Here is a 15,798-nt window from a genome sequence, read left to right on the forward strand (position 1 = left end):
CTTTTTATCGGTACTGGAAACATGTAAAAAAATACATGGGCGTCGCAGCCATTATATGAGGGTGGGACAAGTCCCCCCCACTTTTTCAAATGATTAGTTTAGACCCCCCCACTTCTACCATGTGTAAAGTCTGTGAATCGGTCTATCCACTCGCCGCACTTTGTAGAGCGCTGTGTCAGTGCTTCACTATCAAATCCATTCCACTTGCTTATTGAGAGAATGCCCAAATCAATGAAACTCCGTACCATGTTTTCACTGCTACTTTGTACCAAGGCAGATTCTCCCAAAGCGCGCATGTTCAAGGAGTGTTGCCATAGTTGGACAGCTCAGATCTGTTGTATGAAGCGATGCCGGTAGCAGAGGTAAGGCACACACACCAAATGTTAAGGACATTGTTAATACAGCGAAAATCAAAGCTGACGATCTCTTGGTTTGATATGTTTTCTCCCCCTGACAACATGGACATAAGAATTTTTTTTCCAAAGAAACACCATATCCCCAATATGATCATAACCGGGATAATACGGGATAATACTCATAAACGGCTTACTGATGTCCTCAGTTCGATAAGAGATTATTTTCTGAGTTCTTTAAGGTACTCTCTCTCAAAATGGTAATGTGCATTATGTTTTAATTATACTTATTATCATTCAGAAGCTTTTTGTGTGTGTTTATGTTTTACTGATTGCTTATAGGCAATTTCCATCCCAGTATTCAGTTAACTATTTATTTTCTGTGCACATTACATAGAATAGCTAATATTCTACCTACTGCTTGGGACTTTGAATCTTCAAAATGTCCAATGTCACAGACTGGGACTTACTTTAGAGTCAGTTGTAATTACATTCAGTATGACTTGTTATGATTCAATGTGAAAGAGTATACTGCTCAATAAATAATTCTCACTTCACCACCTCTCTTGACATCTAGGCGCTTGAGAGTGAGTCAGAGGCAGAATACAGGGACAGTGGAGACAGGTCCATTGCTGAGGTGAGTGATGAAAGGGAAATAACAGTTTGGAGTAAATTGTGATGTGGAATCTCATCCCACAATCTTAAAGAAATCAGTGAGGATATTGAACAGGAAACATTTCAGTCAAGGCGCATCATATGACCAATATAGACAGAAGAGCAACATTTATTTGAACATTTAAGTCAATGATACGATTCCTAGGTGAACTTAACATCTGTATGGAGACAGATCAGTTTCAATATTAATAAATGCTTGCAGAAGGATTCACAAATGTATTTTGCGATTTATATTTGGGCTGTCAGTCGATTAAAATATTTAATCGCGATTAATCGCAAATTAATCGCACATTTTTTATCTGTTCTAAATGTACCTTAGAGGAATATTTTTCAAGTTTTTAATACTCTTATCAACATATGAGTGGACAAATATGCTTTATGCAAATGTTTATTATCATTTGAACAATGACAAACATTCTCATGAATATTAAACACAACAACCTCTGAACATTACAAATATTTGCCTCAATTCAATCTGGAACCTCTCTCATACAATAATACAATACAAAGTGTGTGTGTGTGTGTCTGTGTGTGTGTATGTGTGAGTGTGTGTGTGTGTGTGTGTGTGTGTGTGTGTGTGTGTGTGTGTGTGTGTGTGTGTGTGTGTGTGTGTGTGCATGCGTGCGTGCGTGCGTGCGTGCGTGCGTGCGTGCGTGCGTGCGTGCGTGTGTGTGCAACTCAAGGCATATGCTCGAACGGGAGCTGCCTGGACGCTGCAATCATGTTGCACACACTATCCGTGCTGAGTGTGCTGACTTTTTGTACAATGTCCCACTGTCTGGCTACCTGCATAAAGTCAAGTGCTCGGCGCAGTTGTCGGCAAAATGTCACTCCTCTGTTTTCATTTAAACAGCTCCTTATATCCGTTAGGGCAGCTAGCTAGCACCAGATGCTAACAACAACAACAATACACGTAAGGTCTCTCTCTCGCGCCACACATACAGACACCCTCCCGGTCCTCCCGATGGCCAGTCGGTGCCTGCCGGTGAGCGTGAAAGTGTGGTCTGCCGCAAGCGGACGGCAGGAGCGGGGCTGTCAGCATCAGCTTGTAGATGGTATTTTAAACTCGATGCGATCTGAAACTATGGGGCGGCCGAAGACAACAAATACACATGCGTTAATCGCGTTAAAATAATTAGTGGCGTTCATTTTTTATTAATTTTTTATTAATTTTATTCACGCGTTAACTTCCATCCATCCATCCATCTTCTCCCGCTTATCCGTGGTCGGGTCGCGGAGGTAGCAGTTCCAGCAGAGAGCCCCAAACTTTTTTTCCCTGGCCACATCAACCAGCTCTGACTGGCGGATCCCAAGGTGCTCCCAGGCCAGCGAAGAGATATAATCCCTCCAGCTGGTCCAAGGTCTACCCCTCGGTCTCTTCCCAGCTGGACGTGCCTGGAACATCTCCCTAGGGAGGCGCCCAGGTGGCATCCTAACTAGGTGCCCGAACCACCTCAACTGGCTCCTTTCGACGCGAAGGAGGAGCGGTTCAACTCCGAGTCCCTCCCGGATGACCGAACCTCTCACCTTATCCCTAAGGGAGACACCAGCCACCCTGCGGAGAAAACCCATCTCGGCCGCTTGTACCCGCGATCTCGTTCTTTCGGTCATGACCCATCCTTCATGACCATATGTGAGGGTAGGAACGAAAATGGCCCGGTAGACAGAGAGCTTTGCCTTCTGGCTCAGCTCCCTTTTCGTCACAACGGTGCGGTAAAGCGACTGCAATACCGCTCCCGCTGCTCCGATTCTCCGACCCATCTCACGCTCCATTGTTCCCTCACTCGAGAACAAGACCCCGAGATACTTGAACTCCTTCACTTGGGGTAAGGACTCATTCCCTACTTGGAGTGGATAGTCCATCGGTTTCCTGCTGAGAACCATGGCCTCAAATTTGGAGGTGCTGATCCTCATCCCAGCCTTTTCACACTCGGTTGCGAACCGATCCAGTGAGTGCTGAAGGTCGCAGACTGATGAAGCCATCAGAACAACATCATCTGCAAAAAACAGTGGTGCAATCCTTAGTCCACCGAACTGCAGACCCCCTCCCCCACGACTACGCCTCGAAATCTGATCCATGTATATTACAAACAGGATTGGTGACAAAGCGCAGCCTTGGCGGAGGCCAACCCTCACCTGAAATGGGTCCGACTTACTGCCGAGGACCCGGACACAGCTCTCGCTTTGGGAGTACAGAGATTGGATGGCCCTGAGTAGAGACCCCCTCACCCCATACTCCCGCAGCACCTCCCACAGTGACTCCCTGGGAACCCGGTCATACGTCTTCTCCAAGTCTACAAAACACATGTAGACTGGATAAGCGTACTCCCAGGCTCCCTCCAGGATCCTTGCGAGAGTAAAAAGCTGATCTGTCGTTCCACGACCAGGACGGAATCCGCATTGTTCCTCCTCAATCTGAGGTTCGACAATCGGCCTGACCCTCCTTTCGAGTACCTCAGAGTAAACTTTCCCGGGGAGGCTGAGTAGTGTGATCCCTCTGTAATTGGCACACACCCTCTGATCCCCCTTTTTAAAAAGGGGAACCACCACCCCGGTCTGCCACTCCTTCGGTACTGTTTCCGACTTCCACGCAACGTTGATGAGACGTGTCAACCATGACAGTCCCTCAACACCCAGAGCCTTCAGCATTTCTGGGCGGATCTCATCCACCCCCGGGGCTTTGCCACTGTGAAGTTGTTTGACGACCTCAGTGACCTCCCCCCGGGAGATTGGTGTCGATCCCCCGTCATACTCCAGCTCTGCCTCTAACATAGAGGGCGGAGTTGTCAGGTTCAGGAGTTCCTCAAAGTGCTCCTTCCAACATCCTAACACTCCATCAGTTGAGGTCAACAACGTCCCATTCTTACTGTACACAGCTTGGATGGTTCCCTGCTTCCCCCTCCTGAGGTGTCGGACAGTTTTCCAGAAAAACTTTGGTGCAGTCCTTTTCCATTTCTTCTCCGAACTTCTCCCACAGCCGCTGCTTTGCCTCGGCCATGGCCGGGCCTGTCGGTACCTTGCAACTGCCTCGGGAGTCCCCCGGGATAACAAATCCCTGAAGGCCTCCTTCTTCAGTCGGACGGCTTCCCTGACCCTATTTAGGGGCAATGGATGTCCACTCTCGGGAGACGACAGACAGTGGTGCGGTTAGCCAAAGTGACAGACCTAATGTTAGACCTATTTACAGGCAATGGACGTCCACTCTCGGGAGACGACCGACAGTTGTGCGGTTAGCCAAAGTGACAGACCTAATGTTAGACCTATTTACAGGCAATGGACGTCCACTCTCGGGAGAGAGACCTCCAGCATGTGTCCCTGAAATGGAGACTCTGTTTATTTCACTCATCCAGGACAGAGACCGGGGAAATCTCCTCTCTGTGGCCCCTCCAAGACCCCCAAAGGACGGACCACAGACCTCCAGCATGTGTCCCTGACATGGGCACCTCCATAACCTTGCACACCTTGAGTCCCCGGACTCCCGGACTTAAGCACTCCCCCACGGACTAAACCCAGATGATCACACCCTACAGAACCTCATGCCCCTGGTAACCCTAAAAGGGGGGTGGATTTTGCGAGGCTTTACCGTCCGCACATCGGCATCCATATTCGGCCTTATTCACGGCACCACCACCCCTTCTGTGGAGGATATTCTCATGCTCCTGGTAACCCTTTAAATAGTCTGATACTATCAGGGCTCATCACCGCACTTTACAAGCCAGAAATAATGTTTAAATCGTCGGGAAAAGTGTTTTTAAACGTCTGGAAGAGAGTTGTAGCCTGTCATTTTGCAGGATATAATTTAACATTGAACATTTCCTGGAAATGCACAGAATATGTCCATTTCCAGGAGAGATTCCATGTTAAATGATATCGTGCAAAATGACAGGCTATAACCCAGGAACAAGTGTTTGAAAGGCGGCGAAAAGTTGTTTAAAATAGTCGGAAAAGTGTTTTTAAACGTATGGAAGATAGTTGTAGCCTGTCATTTTGCAGGATATAATTTAACATGTAACCTCTCCTGGAAATGCACAGAATATGTCCATTTTCAGGAGAGGGTCAATATTAAATGATATCGTGCAAAATGACAGGCTATAACCCAGGAACAAGTGTTTGAAAGGCGGGGAAAAGTTGTTTAAAATAGTATGATACCTCCAGGGCGCATCACCGCATTTTACAAGCCAGGGAAGGTGTCTGAATCCTGGGTAAACATTGTTTAAATAGTCTGACACCTGGCACTGTATTTGCCCCTGGGAACCTTCAAGGTTATATTCATGTTTTATTATTTATTTAATAATCACATGATTTTTAAAAAAACAGTATACACAGTATACATATATACAATAATAATAATATAACAATATACATAATAAAAACATGAAAAGTGGTGAAAATGAGAAAATGTATCCGAAAATAGTGCCTCATAATGCTGGCATGTGGACAGTAGCCAGAGACTCACAGGCACACACACATGCAGAGATCCAGGGTGCGGAGCACATGGCTTTTTTTACCCAGAAATAAGTCTCTGAGAGGAGGGGAGACTCAGAGGAAAGGCTGCGTCACCTCACTTTGTAACCCAGGAAAAGAGCAGGAATTCTGGCTGCGTGAGTGTTAAAAGTGCATTCATCTGTGTTAATCAGACAGCCGCAGAGGTGCTGACGGAAATTAGTCGGAACAAATTGATTATTTTAACCAGGAATAAATGTTTGCAAGGCGGGGAAAGTGTTCCTGCAGCCCCTCCATAACGGTAATAATGATTAGAAATGATTTCCAGGGCAGAAAGCGGTTTTTAAATGTGGAAAAAAATATGTTAAACTGTTTAAAAAGCACAAAGTGATTTGAGTGCAGTTCTCATGTGTCCCCACAGGAGGGCGCGTCGTCCCAGGGAGCACATTGCATTAATAGTAAAAAATACAACAAAAACAGGGCAAATCAATGGATTTAAAGTGCAGGGAAGCTCCGCACCACACACAGGTACATTCCTAAATCCCCACCATGGTGACCACGGTGATTTAAACTAGTTTCTGCGGGGGAAAGAGTGCTGAAAATCGGATTAAACCCTGCTCACAGTGTGGTAAAAGTCAGATTGTTTCAGAGACCCATAGTAATGCAGGGTCGGGCCGTGTCAGTGCTTGGATGGGAGACCGTCTGGGAATACCCGGTGCTGTAAGCTTTTTTTAAATGCAGCTACATGCATGGTGACAAGGTACGATTTATACCCTAAAATAGCATGCTAAGCGTGGGTGGATTAGTTTCAAAGCATGCACACTCTGCTCATGTCAGACTTACATTAAAATAGACCGGGAAAAACACCTCTATTTAGCCCCAAAGGACGGACTAAGCAGCTCCAGCACGGCTCCCTCACATGCACACTCTGCTCATGTCAGACTTCCATTAAAATAGACCGGGAAAAGCACCTCACAGAGCCCCAAAGGACGGACTAAGCAGCTCCAGCACGGCTCCCTCACATGCACACTCTGCTCATGTCAGACTTACATTAAAATAGACCGGGAAAAACACCTCTATTTAGCCCCTCACAGAGCCCCAAAGGACGGACTAAGCAGCTCCAGCACGGCTCCCTCACATGCACACTCTGCTCATGTCAGACTTACATTAAAATAGACCGGGAAAAGCACCTCACAGAGCCCCAAAGGACGGACTAAGCAGCTCCAGCACGGCTCCCTCACATGCACACTCTGCTCATGTCAGACTTCCATTAAAATAGACCGGGAAAAGTACCTCACAGAGCCCCAAAGGACGGACTAAGCAGCTCCAGCACGGCTCCCTCACATGCACACTCTGCTCATGTCAGACTTCCATTAAAATAGACCGGGAAAAGCACCTCTCTTGGGCACCTCACAGAGCCCCAAAGGATGGCCTAATGACCTCCAGCCTCTCTCCCTCACATGGAGCTCAGGTTATTTCATACCTCCAGGAGAGGGACCGGGAAAACCACCTCTCTGTAGCCCCTGACAGAGCCCCAAAGGACGGACTGAGGACCTCCGGCAACAGTGGTACTTCCATAACCTCGTAAACCGTGAGACCCCGGGTCCCCGGACTTAAGCACTCCCCCACGGACTAAACCCAGATGTTCACACCCTACAGAACTTCATGCCCCTGGTTACCCTAAAGGGGGTGGATTTTGCGGTGCTTTACCGTCCGCACATCGGCATCCATATTCGGCCTTATTCATGACACCACCACCCCTTCTTTGGAGGATATTCTCATGCTCCTGGTAACCCTTTAAAGAGTCTGATACTACCAGGGCTCATCACCGCACTTTACAAGCCAGAAATAATGCTTAAATGGTCGGGGAAAGTGTTTTTAAACGTCTGGAAGAGAGTTGTAGCCTGTCATTTTGCAGGATATCATTTAACATTGAACATCTCCTGGAAATGCACAGAATATGTCCATTTCCAGGAGAGATTCCATGTTAAATGATATCCTGCAAAATGACAGGCTATAACCCAGGAACAAGTGTTTGAAAGGCGGGGAAAAGTTGTTTAAAATAGTCGGAAAAGTGTTTTTAAACGTATGGAAGAGCGTTTTAGCCTGTCATTTTGCGGGATATAATTTAACATGTAACCTCTCCCGGAAATGCACAGAATATGTCCATTTTCAGGAGAGGGTCAATGTTAAATGATATCCTGCAAAATGACAGGCTAAAACACCCAGGGATACGTGTTTGAAAGGCAGGGAAAAGTTGTTTAAAATAGTCTGATACGCCCAGGGCGCATCACCGCATTTTACAAGCCAGGGAAGGTGTCTTAATCATTGGTACACATTGTTTAAATAGTCTGATACCTGGCACTGTATTTGCCCCTGGGAACCTTCAAGGTTATAATAATGTTTTTTTATTTATTTAATTATCACACCATTTTTACAAAAACAGTATACAAAATAAACATAATAACAACATGATTACAAAATGATTAACAGGGGCCTGGGGGCCATTTTAGCCGTCTAACTTGTACAGTGCACCGGGGAAAAAAGGTTGAGTCCACGGCCCCTTTCCCCTAATCAGGAGTATCAATCGGTCCTGAAGAAGAGGTATCGCTGCTCTCCGCCCCTGAGTCCTCTTCGGAGGTAGCTGACGGTGGTAGACCTCCTTCTGATGCTGCTGCAGCTGCTGCCGCCCTGAACATGGAGCGGATCTTCAATGCCTCCTTTATTCCAGGCGTATTCGCGTAGAACCGGTCTGCAGTGCTTACGTCATGACACATAAACCTAGCGAGAATCGACCTGCTTTCTGGATCTTGGTGATGCTTGATATTGTCAGCCAGGGCAGTGCGCAAGATGGTGAAGGTGACGGCTGTTTCTAGCCCAGCATCAGCCCAAGCCCTCTTCAAGTGAGCGTTCAGGTTCTTGGAAGCGTGCTTCCCCGTTGTGAAAAGGAAGAATTCACTCTGAGGACCCGACAAGCCCTCTTTTATCCCCATCCACCGCATGACCCAGCTAAACTCCTTTATTGTAAGCACCAGCTGTGCTTCACCAAATGTCTTGGCAGTCTTGTGATCCTGCACGTGGATGATGTAGCCCTCAGCAGTGCCCCTTCTGTCCGCCTCAAAGACCTCCGTGTTGGTCATGTTTGCGTACACACCCGGACGGTGGCCATACAGGAGGCTCCAATGGAGGGTTAGATAGCCATATAGCAGGTACTGGGTGATTGAGGTCGGATTGCTAGCCATCAGGTCAAGGAGATCAGGGATGCGCTTCTCAGCGGCCGCCATGGCGGCGAGAAGCTCCGCCCGGCTCGGCAGACGATCCAGCTTGTCCCTCTTCACCTTAAACCGGTGGACAGTGACAGACTTTTTCAAATCGTTAATGTTGGCTTTCACCTCTCTGATGATGTGGGTCATATCAGACTGGGTGAGCCTGCACCCCCGGAGCTTTGACGCAGACAAGTACCTCAGGAAATGGTTCACAGTCTTCAGGAACAACAGCGATGTTGTGACTGCCCGGCCCGACTCTGAAATATACTCGCTCCAGCCACGGACCCTCTTTGTGTCTTTTAGAAACAGCCAGTCTGACAGCCGGTCAACACCATGGGCCATGAATACTAGGAAGTTCTTTATCCGGCTGACATTGGACATACAATTCTCTTTCCGTTTTACTGTCGGTGCGAGACCCTCACAATGACCTCTGTATGTCTGAATGTACGTCTCCATGCTTTTAGGCAACGTGATTTCACGCATGTTTTTCCCCCGTCCCTTCCCAGTGGACCAGTGATTTTGGGGAGAGGGCCAGTCCTTAGCAAGATTAGCTTTCAGCTTATTGGAGACAGACACACAGGTCTTCTGGCATACAGGGGTCTCACTACCGGAGGCTTCTGGGGACCACATGACAGTCTTCACCGGGGTCTTGCTTCCGGAGGCTTCGGGGGACCGCATCACAGACTTGAGAGGGGTCTCACTCGCAGAGGCTTCTATGGACCGCATGACAGTCTTCACCGGGGTCTCACTACCGGAGGCTTCTGGGGACCGCATGACAGTCTTCACCGGGGTCTTGCTTCCGGAGGCTTCGGGGGACCGCATCACAGACTTGAGAGGGGTCTCACTCGCAGAGGCTTCTATGGACCGCATGACAGTCTTCACCGGGGTCTCACTACCGGAGGCTTCTGGGGACCACATGACAGTCTTCACCGGGGTCTTGCTTCCGGAGGCTTCGGGGGACCGCATCACAGACTTGAGAGGGGTCTCACTCGCAGAGGCTTCTATGGACCGCATGACAGTCTTCACCGGGGTCTCACTACCGGAGGCTTCTGGGGATCGCATGACAGTCTTCACCGGGGTCTTGCTTCCGGAGGCTTCTGGGGACCGCATCACAGACTTGAGAGGGGTCTCACTCGCAGAGGCTTCTATGGACCGCATGACAGTCTTCACCGGGGTCTCACTACCGGAGGCTTCTGGGGACCGCATGACAGTCTTCACCGGGGTCTTGCTTCCGAAGGCTTCTGGGGACCGCATCACAGACTTGAGAGGGGTCTCACTCGCAGAGGCTTCTATGGACCGCATGACAGTCTTCACCGGGGTCTTGCTTCCGGAGGCTTCTGGGGACCGCATGACAGTCTTCACCGGGGTCTTGCTTCCGGAGGCTTCTGGGGACCGCATCACAGACTTGAGAGGGGTCTCACTCGCAGAGGCTTCTATGGACCGCATGACAGTCTTCACCGGGGTCTTGCTTCCGGAGGCTTCTGGGGACCGCATGACAGTCTTCAGCGGGATCTTGAGAGGGGTATTGCTGCCGGAGGCTACTGTGTTCATGCCGGGGGTACTTGAGATTGCTAGGCCCTTAAATCGTATACATTATTCGTCTTCCTCAAGCAGAGCAGCAGTGGCATTCTGCTTCCTGGGTTTTAGACGCTGTTTTAGCCTGGAGCGCAGGGTCTTCACCTCTTCAATGAGGGCATCCTTCTGAGCCCTCAATGCCACATTTTCCAGCCTCACCTGCATGCAGTCCTCTTCGTCACACTCGGTATGTGGGGAGAAGGGTGGAGGGTGCACCGGGTATTCCTCCTCATTGTCTATATCCAATACTGTAGCCATTCCAATGATGGGATTAGTCTCTCGGAGGTCATGGAGCAACTGCATGGCCACACTATGCTTCAGCCTTGCCATGACCTGATGTGCCTCATCTCGGGAGAACTCAGGGTGGTCACGAGTTACATGACGGTGTAGTTTCTTCCCAGCATACGAACACCCTGTGATGGGACAGGGTTTGGTCCGAACATTTATTCTACCACTGGCCATTTTAAGAATGATGCCTCTTTCCTCCAGGTTCCGCACTGCATGTTTGTGCTTAAGGTGCTTATTCAAAGCCAGATAGCAGTGTCTGCACACCGGGCATTCGGTCAACATCCTTCCCAAAACACACACAATGAATTCTATTTAAATGGTTTTCTGTTTCTCCGTTTATATGCGTTAGCCAACTGGTGATTGCAACCATGGGTCCGATGCTTCAATGCAGGGAACACGGACCAAGGGGAGGACTTGGGTTACCACCTTGTTAAAATGGTCCCACCTCCGCACCAACGCGGGGCTGGTGATGGGTCCGATACATTGATTGTTTTTTGTTTCATGGTTCTGCCACGAGCTCACAAGACAGTTTTGGGTACAAAAACGTGGGGATAACAGTACCTCTGGGCGCTCCATCCCGCTCCGGCTTTCGCCGCAGCGGGGGGAGGAGGCATTGAACCCCTCACACCTGCCCCCGGAGGAAGCAGGGGAGGCAGGTACCTGGAGGCGCACGGTGGACGGCCAGGGCGAGACCGCCACACCGCACTGGAGTCAGAGTTCCGAGTTTTTCGAGCCAGGTCCCGGTGAAACGCAGTACGGAGCACCCGGCAGGAACCTCCAGCAGACCGCCCCGCGCGGTTCCCTCGTCCCTCGGAAGAGGCGGAGAGGTGGTTGTTTTTCATCTGCTGGCGGACTGCCGGGGAGAACGTGCTGCTCTGGAGCCAGGCTCAGAGTTAGTGGCAGTGAGAGCCCGTGCACCTGCCTTTTACAGCAGGCACGCGCTGGTATCGGGGTGGGGAGAGAAGGTAGAAGCAGAGGCTGCAGAAACAGCCAGAGCCTTCCCCTCTAACACACCCCTCATTTGGTGCATTGAACCCCTCGCACCTGCCCCCGGAGGAGTCAGGTACCCGGAGGCGCACGGTGGACGGCCAGGGCGAGACCGCCACACCGCACTGGAGTCAGAGTTCCGAGTTTTTCGAGCCAGGTCCCGGTGAAAAGCAGTACGGAGCACCCGGCAGAAACCTCCAGCAGACGCCCCCGCGCGGTTCCCTCATCCCACGGAAGAGGCGGAGAGGTGGGTGTTTTTCATCTGCTGGCGGACTGCCGGGGAGAACGTGCTGCTCGGGAGCCAAGGTCAGAGTTAGTGGCAGTGAGAGCCCGTGCACCTGCCTTTTACAGCAGGCACGCGCTGGTATCGGGGTGGGGAGAGAAGGTAGAAGCAGAGGCTGCAGAAACAGCCAGACTCTTCCCCTCTAACACACCCCTCATTTGGTTCATGAGCACTGGGCAGAGTCCCCTGTCAACTCTCCTTATATTCCTTCGGAGACCAGTTGGGACATGGCAGCATCCCACTTCGCCTGGTACACCATATCGATAAATGAGCTCAGTAATGTACTGCACAACATCACATGGGTAAAATGAGCTACGTAATGCCCTGCAATATCACATTTGGTTTATTTCCAAAAAGCCTGGAAAAAACACATATCCTGTAAAATATCATTCTTTGTTTATTTCCATCCTTCAGGCAAATACACATATCTTTGTCCGCTCCAGGAGCACCCGCAGTTTGGATGAACCGACCGCCAAGCACCGGAAGCTGGACCCGGGGAGGAGGCCCTCCGATGGCGGGTCAAATTTGCTGATACCGCAGCTGGCTGGACATTAGCCGTAGAAGAACACCCGGGCGGGACCAGGCATGTCCCTCTTTGCAGACAAGCATATATGCGCTCCGGCATTCGCCGCATATATTTGTCCGCCCCAGGAGCAGAGTCAAACCCGCAGTTTGGATGAACCGACCGCCAAGCACCGGAAGCTGGACCCGGGGAGGAGGCCCTCCGATGGCGGGTCAAATGTGCTGATACCGCAGCTGGCTGGACACTAGCCGTAGAAGAACACCCGGGCGGGACCAGGCATGTCCCTCTTTGCAGACAAGCATATATGCGCTACGGCATTCACCGCATATATTTGTCCGCCCCAGGAGCAGAGTCAAACCTGCAGTTTGGATGAACTGACCGCCAAGCACCGGAAGCTGGACCCGGGGAGGAGGCCCTCCGATGGCGGGTCAAATTTGCTGATACCGCAGCTGGCTGGACACTAGCCTTAGAAGAACACCCGGGCGGGACTAGGCATGTCCCTCTTTGCAGACAAGCATATATGCGCTCCGGCATTCGCCGCATATATTTGTCCGCCCCAGGAGCAGAGTCAAACCCGCAGTTCGGAGGAACCGACCGCCAGACCACCGGCACGAGGCCGGGCCGGCGGAGGCCCTCCGATGGCGGGTCGCGTTTGCCATTCAATCAGTGAGAAATCAGAAGAGGAAGGAAAAAAAAAGACTAACTTGTCTTTTTGGAGTTCCATAAAAAACGGGGGAAAATGAAAAAATGTATCCGAGAATAGTGCCCCATACGGCGGGTAGAGTCCCCTTTCAACTCCCCTCGCATTCCTCCACACTCACAAAGTAACACTTTACTTTTTGGAGAACCGTACAAAACGGCTAAAAGTGTTGAAATGTATCCGAGAATAGTGCCCCATAAGGCGGGTAGAGTCCCCTGTCAACTCCCCTCGCATTCCTCCACACTCACAAAGTAACACTTTACTTTTTGGAGAACCGTACAAAACGGCTAAAAGTGTTGAAATGTATCCGGGAATAGTGCCCCATAAGGCGGGTAGAGTCCCCTGTCAACTCCCCTCGCATTCCTCCACACTCACAAAGTAACACTTTACTTTTTGGAGAACCGTACAAAACGGCTAAATGACTCTCCACAACAATATCTCTCAATGCACTCACAAATATTTATATACATGTAAAAAAAATGGGCATTTAAACTGCTTTTTATTAATTCAAAGACAGCTCTGAATTAATAATCAAATTTGTTTCCTTTCTTTACTACTGGATGAAATTACAAAATGTACCCATCATTTTCCTCATGCTAGTATAGCCATATAAAAGTATCAAACCATCTGTTAAAATGCACCAGAATAAAGGAAATACATTTTTTTTTTTCGTGGGGGGGATCCCCCATTCAGGATCCTTCCTACGCCCATGAAAAAATATACGTATATGTATTATTGCTACACAAGCATTATATTGCAGTTTTAGTGTCGCCAGCTCCGTTTCTAATATGCAAAAAGCGTGCAAAATGCGTCTTTTTAGTATTTTCGATCTTTCCAATCCAGGCGAGAGATCTCTCTCCCCTGCCTGCTTGCGAGGGGGCGGGGAAGTTTACACACACGCAGCTGCTACACACATACACACACACGGAGGAGATGGCAGAGAAAACGCGCTCCGAGGTGGGGTTAAACTTTACCCGTCTCGATGTGGACAATGCTCGTTGCCAAGAGTGCTATAAGAGTTTAGCATGTAAGGGCGCACAAGCAATTTGTCTAAACATTTAGCAAAAGTGCACCACATTCAGACGGAGAAAGGCACCCGGTTCGACTGTCTTTCTAGTAGCTCTGTAGCCCCGTCCACGAGTAACGTTTCCACGTCAGGCCATGTATGCTAGCAGCAAGACACAGAGTTAACTCAATTATACAAACATGGGTTAATGATTAGAGGTAACTGAGTTATTTATTTTGTTACATTTTCAGCTATTCTGTTTACAATTCTGTCATCAGATTATTTAATACGATTTTGTGACAGGAGGTCTTCTCCCTCCGTACCGCTGCACGGCACTGTGCCATGCGCATTTGTCACTACTGGGCTGTGCCGGAAGTATAAATACAGGGGTGTGGCGTAGCTCATGACTCACCTGTCAACTCCTTCGCTGGTGGCTGGAGCACGGCGTGGCCATAATGAATTGTTGTGGCAGCCGTTTCGCAACACTTGCATCCGGACAGCGCATCTCACTGCCGGTGCGGTGTCGGAGAAATTGCTCCGCTGAAGACTCCCCTGGGCGCAGTGTTGTTATCACCTGGTGAGTTGCCGTTGTCTGCCTCCCTTTATCACCTGACACTTGGCTCCAGGCTTATCTTATTATATTTATTGCTGCAGCGGGATTTTGCCATGGCCTGTGCACCTCTCTCCCCTGACGGCTCGGGTGCTGTGGCTGAATAGATTGTGTGTATGGGAACCTGTAAATTCAGTTATTGACATCCATGTGTTTATTTGGCCTCTAAATAATATGTACCTGTGCTCTTTTCAGGGTGCTATTAATTGTTAGGCCCACCTTCGGACAACTGGTCCTGCTGTTTTGGCTTTTTGCAGTGACTCACTGCTGGGATAAACTTGCCGTTGCTTTGCGAGCACCTTCCCCCCCCCCCCCCCCCCCCTTCTGGACTCTGAAGCGGTTCGGGCTCTCCGGGAACTCGCCGACCAATTCTCACGGATACAACTCACTGTTTATTTTGAGAAACTGTTATTTTGGTTTTGTTATTTTATTTTGTTAATTTAGTTTATATACTAGTGTTTTCCTCGTATAACATTGACCATTGCGTACAGACTTTATTTGGATAAGTTAATTCATTTGGTTGTATTTGTTTGGTTATTTATTTAGTTGTTTATTTAAGTGTAATACTGTGTGGAGGTTTTAAACGTCTTCCTCTTGTCAGACAGGTGCTGTGGGCCTGAGGCGGCAACCCCTGAACCCCAGTGCCTGGTGGTGGTGTTCTTCACGAGTCCTATTGTCACGGGTGGTTTTGAGTTGGACCCTTCCCCCTATTTATTTATTGCCGCCTGGTAAGCCCCAGCCCTGTCTTGTACCTCCTATGCCCCAGTATGAACTTTTTGCTGATTGTATTATATTTATATGGTGTTTTTAGAATAGTTAATTGATTTTTATAAAATAAAGTAATTGGTTAACTGTAACTGAAACTGTCTCTGGCCCGTTATGTAAAACGAACCTGTGTTCCTTGTGGGTTAAATCTTTTATAATCAATAGTGAGTTCCTAGGGGTGAAACTCCCTTAGGTGCCGTTGTTGGCAACACAAACCCTTACCTACACCACACCGTCACAATTTGTTCAAACATTGTTGTTTCTTTTGATGTGAAATATTATGTATTTAATTTAAATAAAAAGCAATGTTAGTTTTGTTCACAA

At 49.0% G+C, this 15,798-nt stretch overlaps 1 long non-coding RNA gene across 1 annotated transcript; it reads left to right on the forward strand.

Annotated features, from left to right (window-relative positions):
- The first annotated feature begins 14,495 nt into the window (after positions 1-14,495).
- LOC307042097 lies at positions 14,496-15,798 on the forward strand. Its single transcript, XR_013808998.1, has 3 exons — positions 14,496-14,676; positions 14,754-14,819; positions 14,905-15,798. It is a non-coding gene; the product is annotated as an uncharacterized lncRNA (long non-coding RNA).

This window comes from Notothenia rossii (genome assembly GCF_949606895.1).
Source record: "Notothenia rossii genome assembly, chromosome: 5".
In the NCBI taxonomy this organism is placed as follows: Eukaryota; Metazoa; Chordata; class Actinopteri; order Perciformes; family Nototheniidae; genus Notothenia; species Notothenia rossii.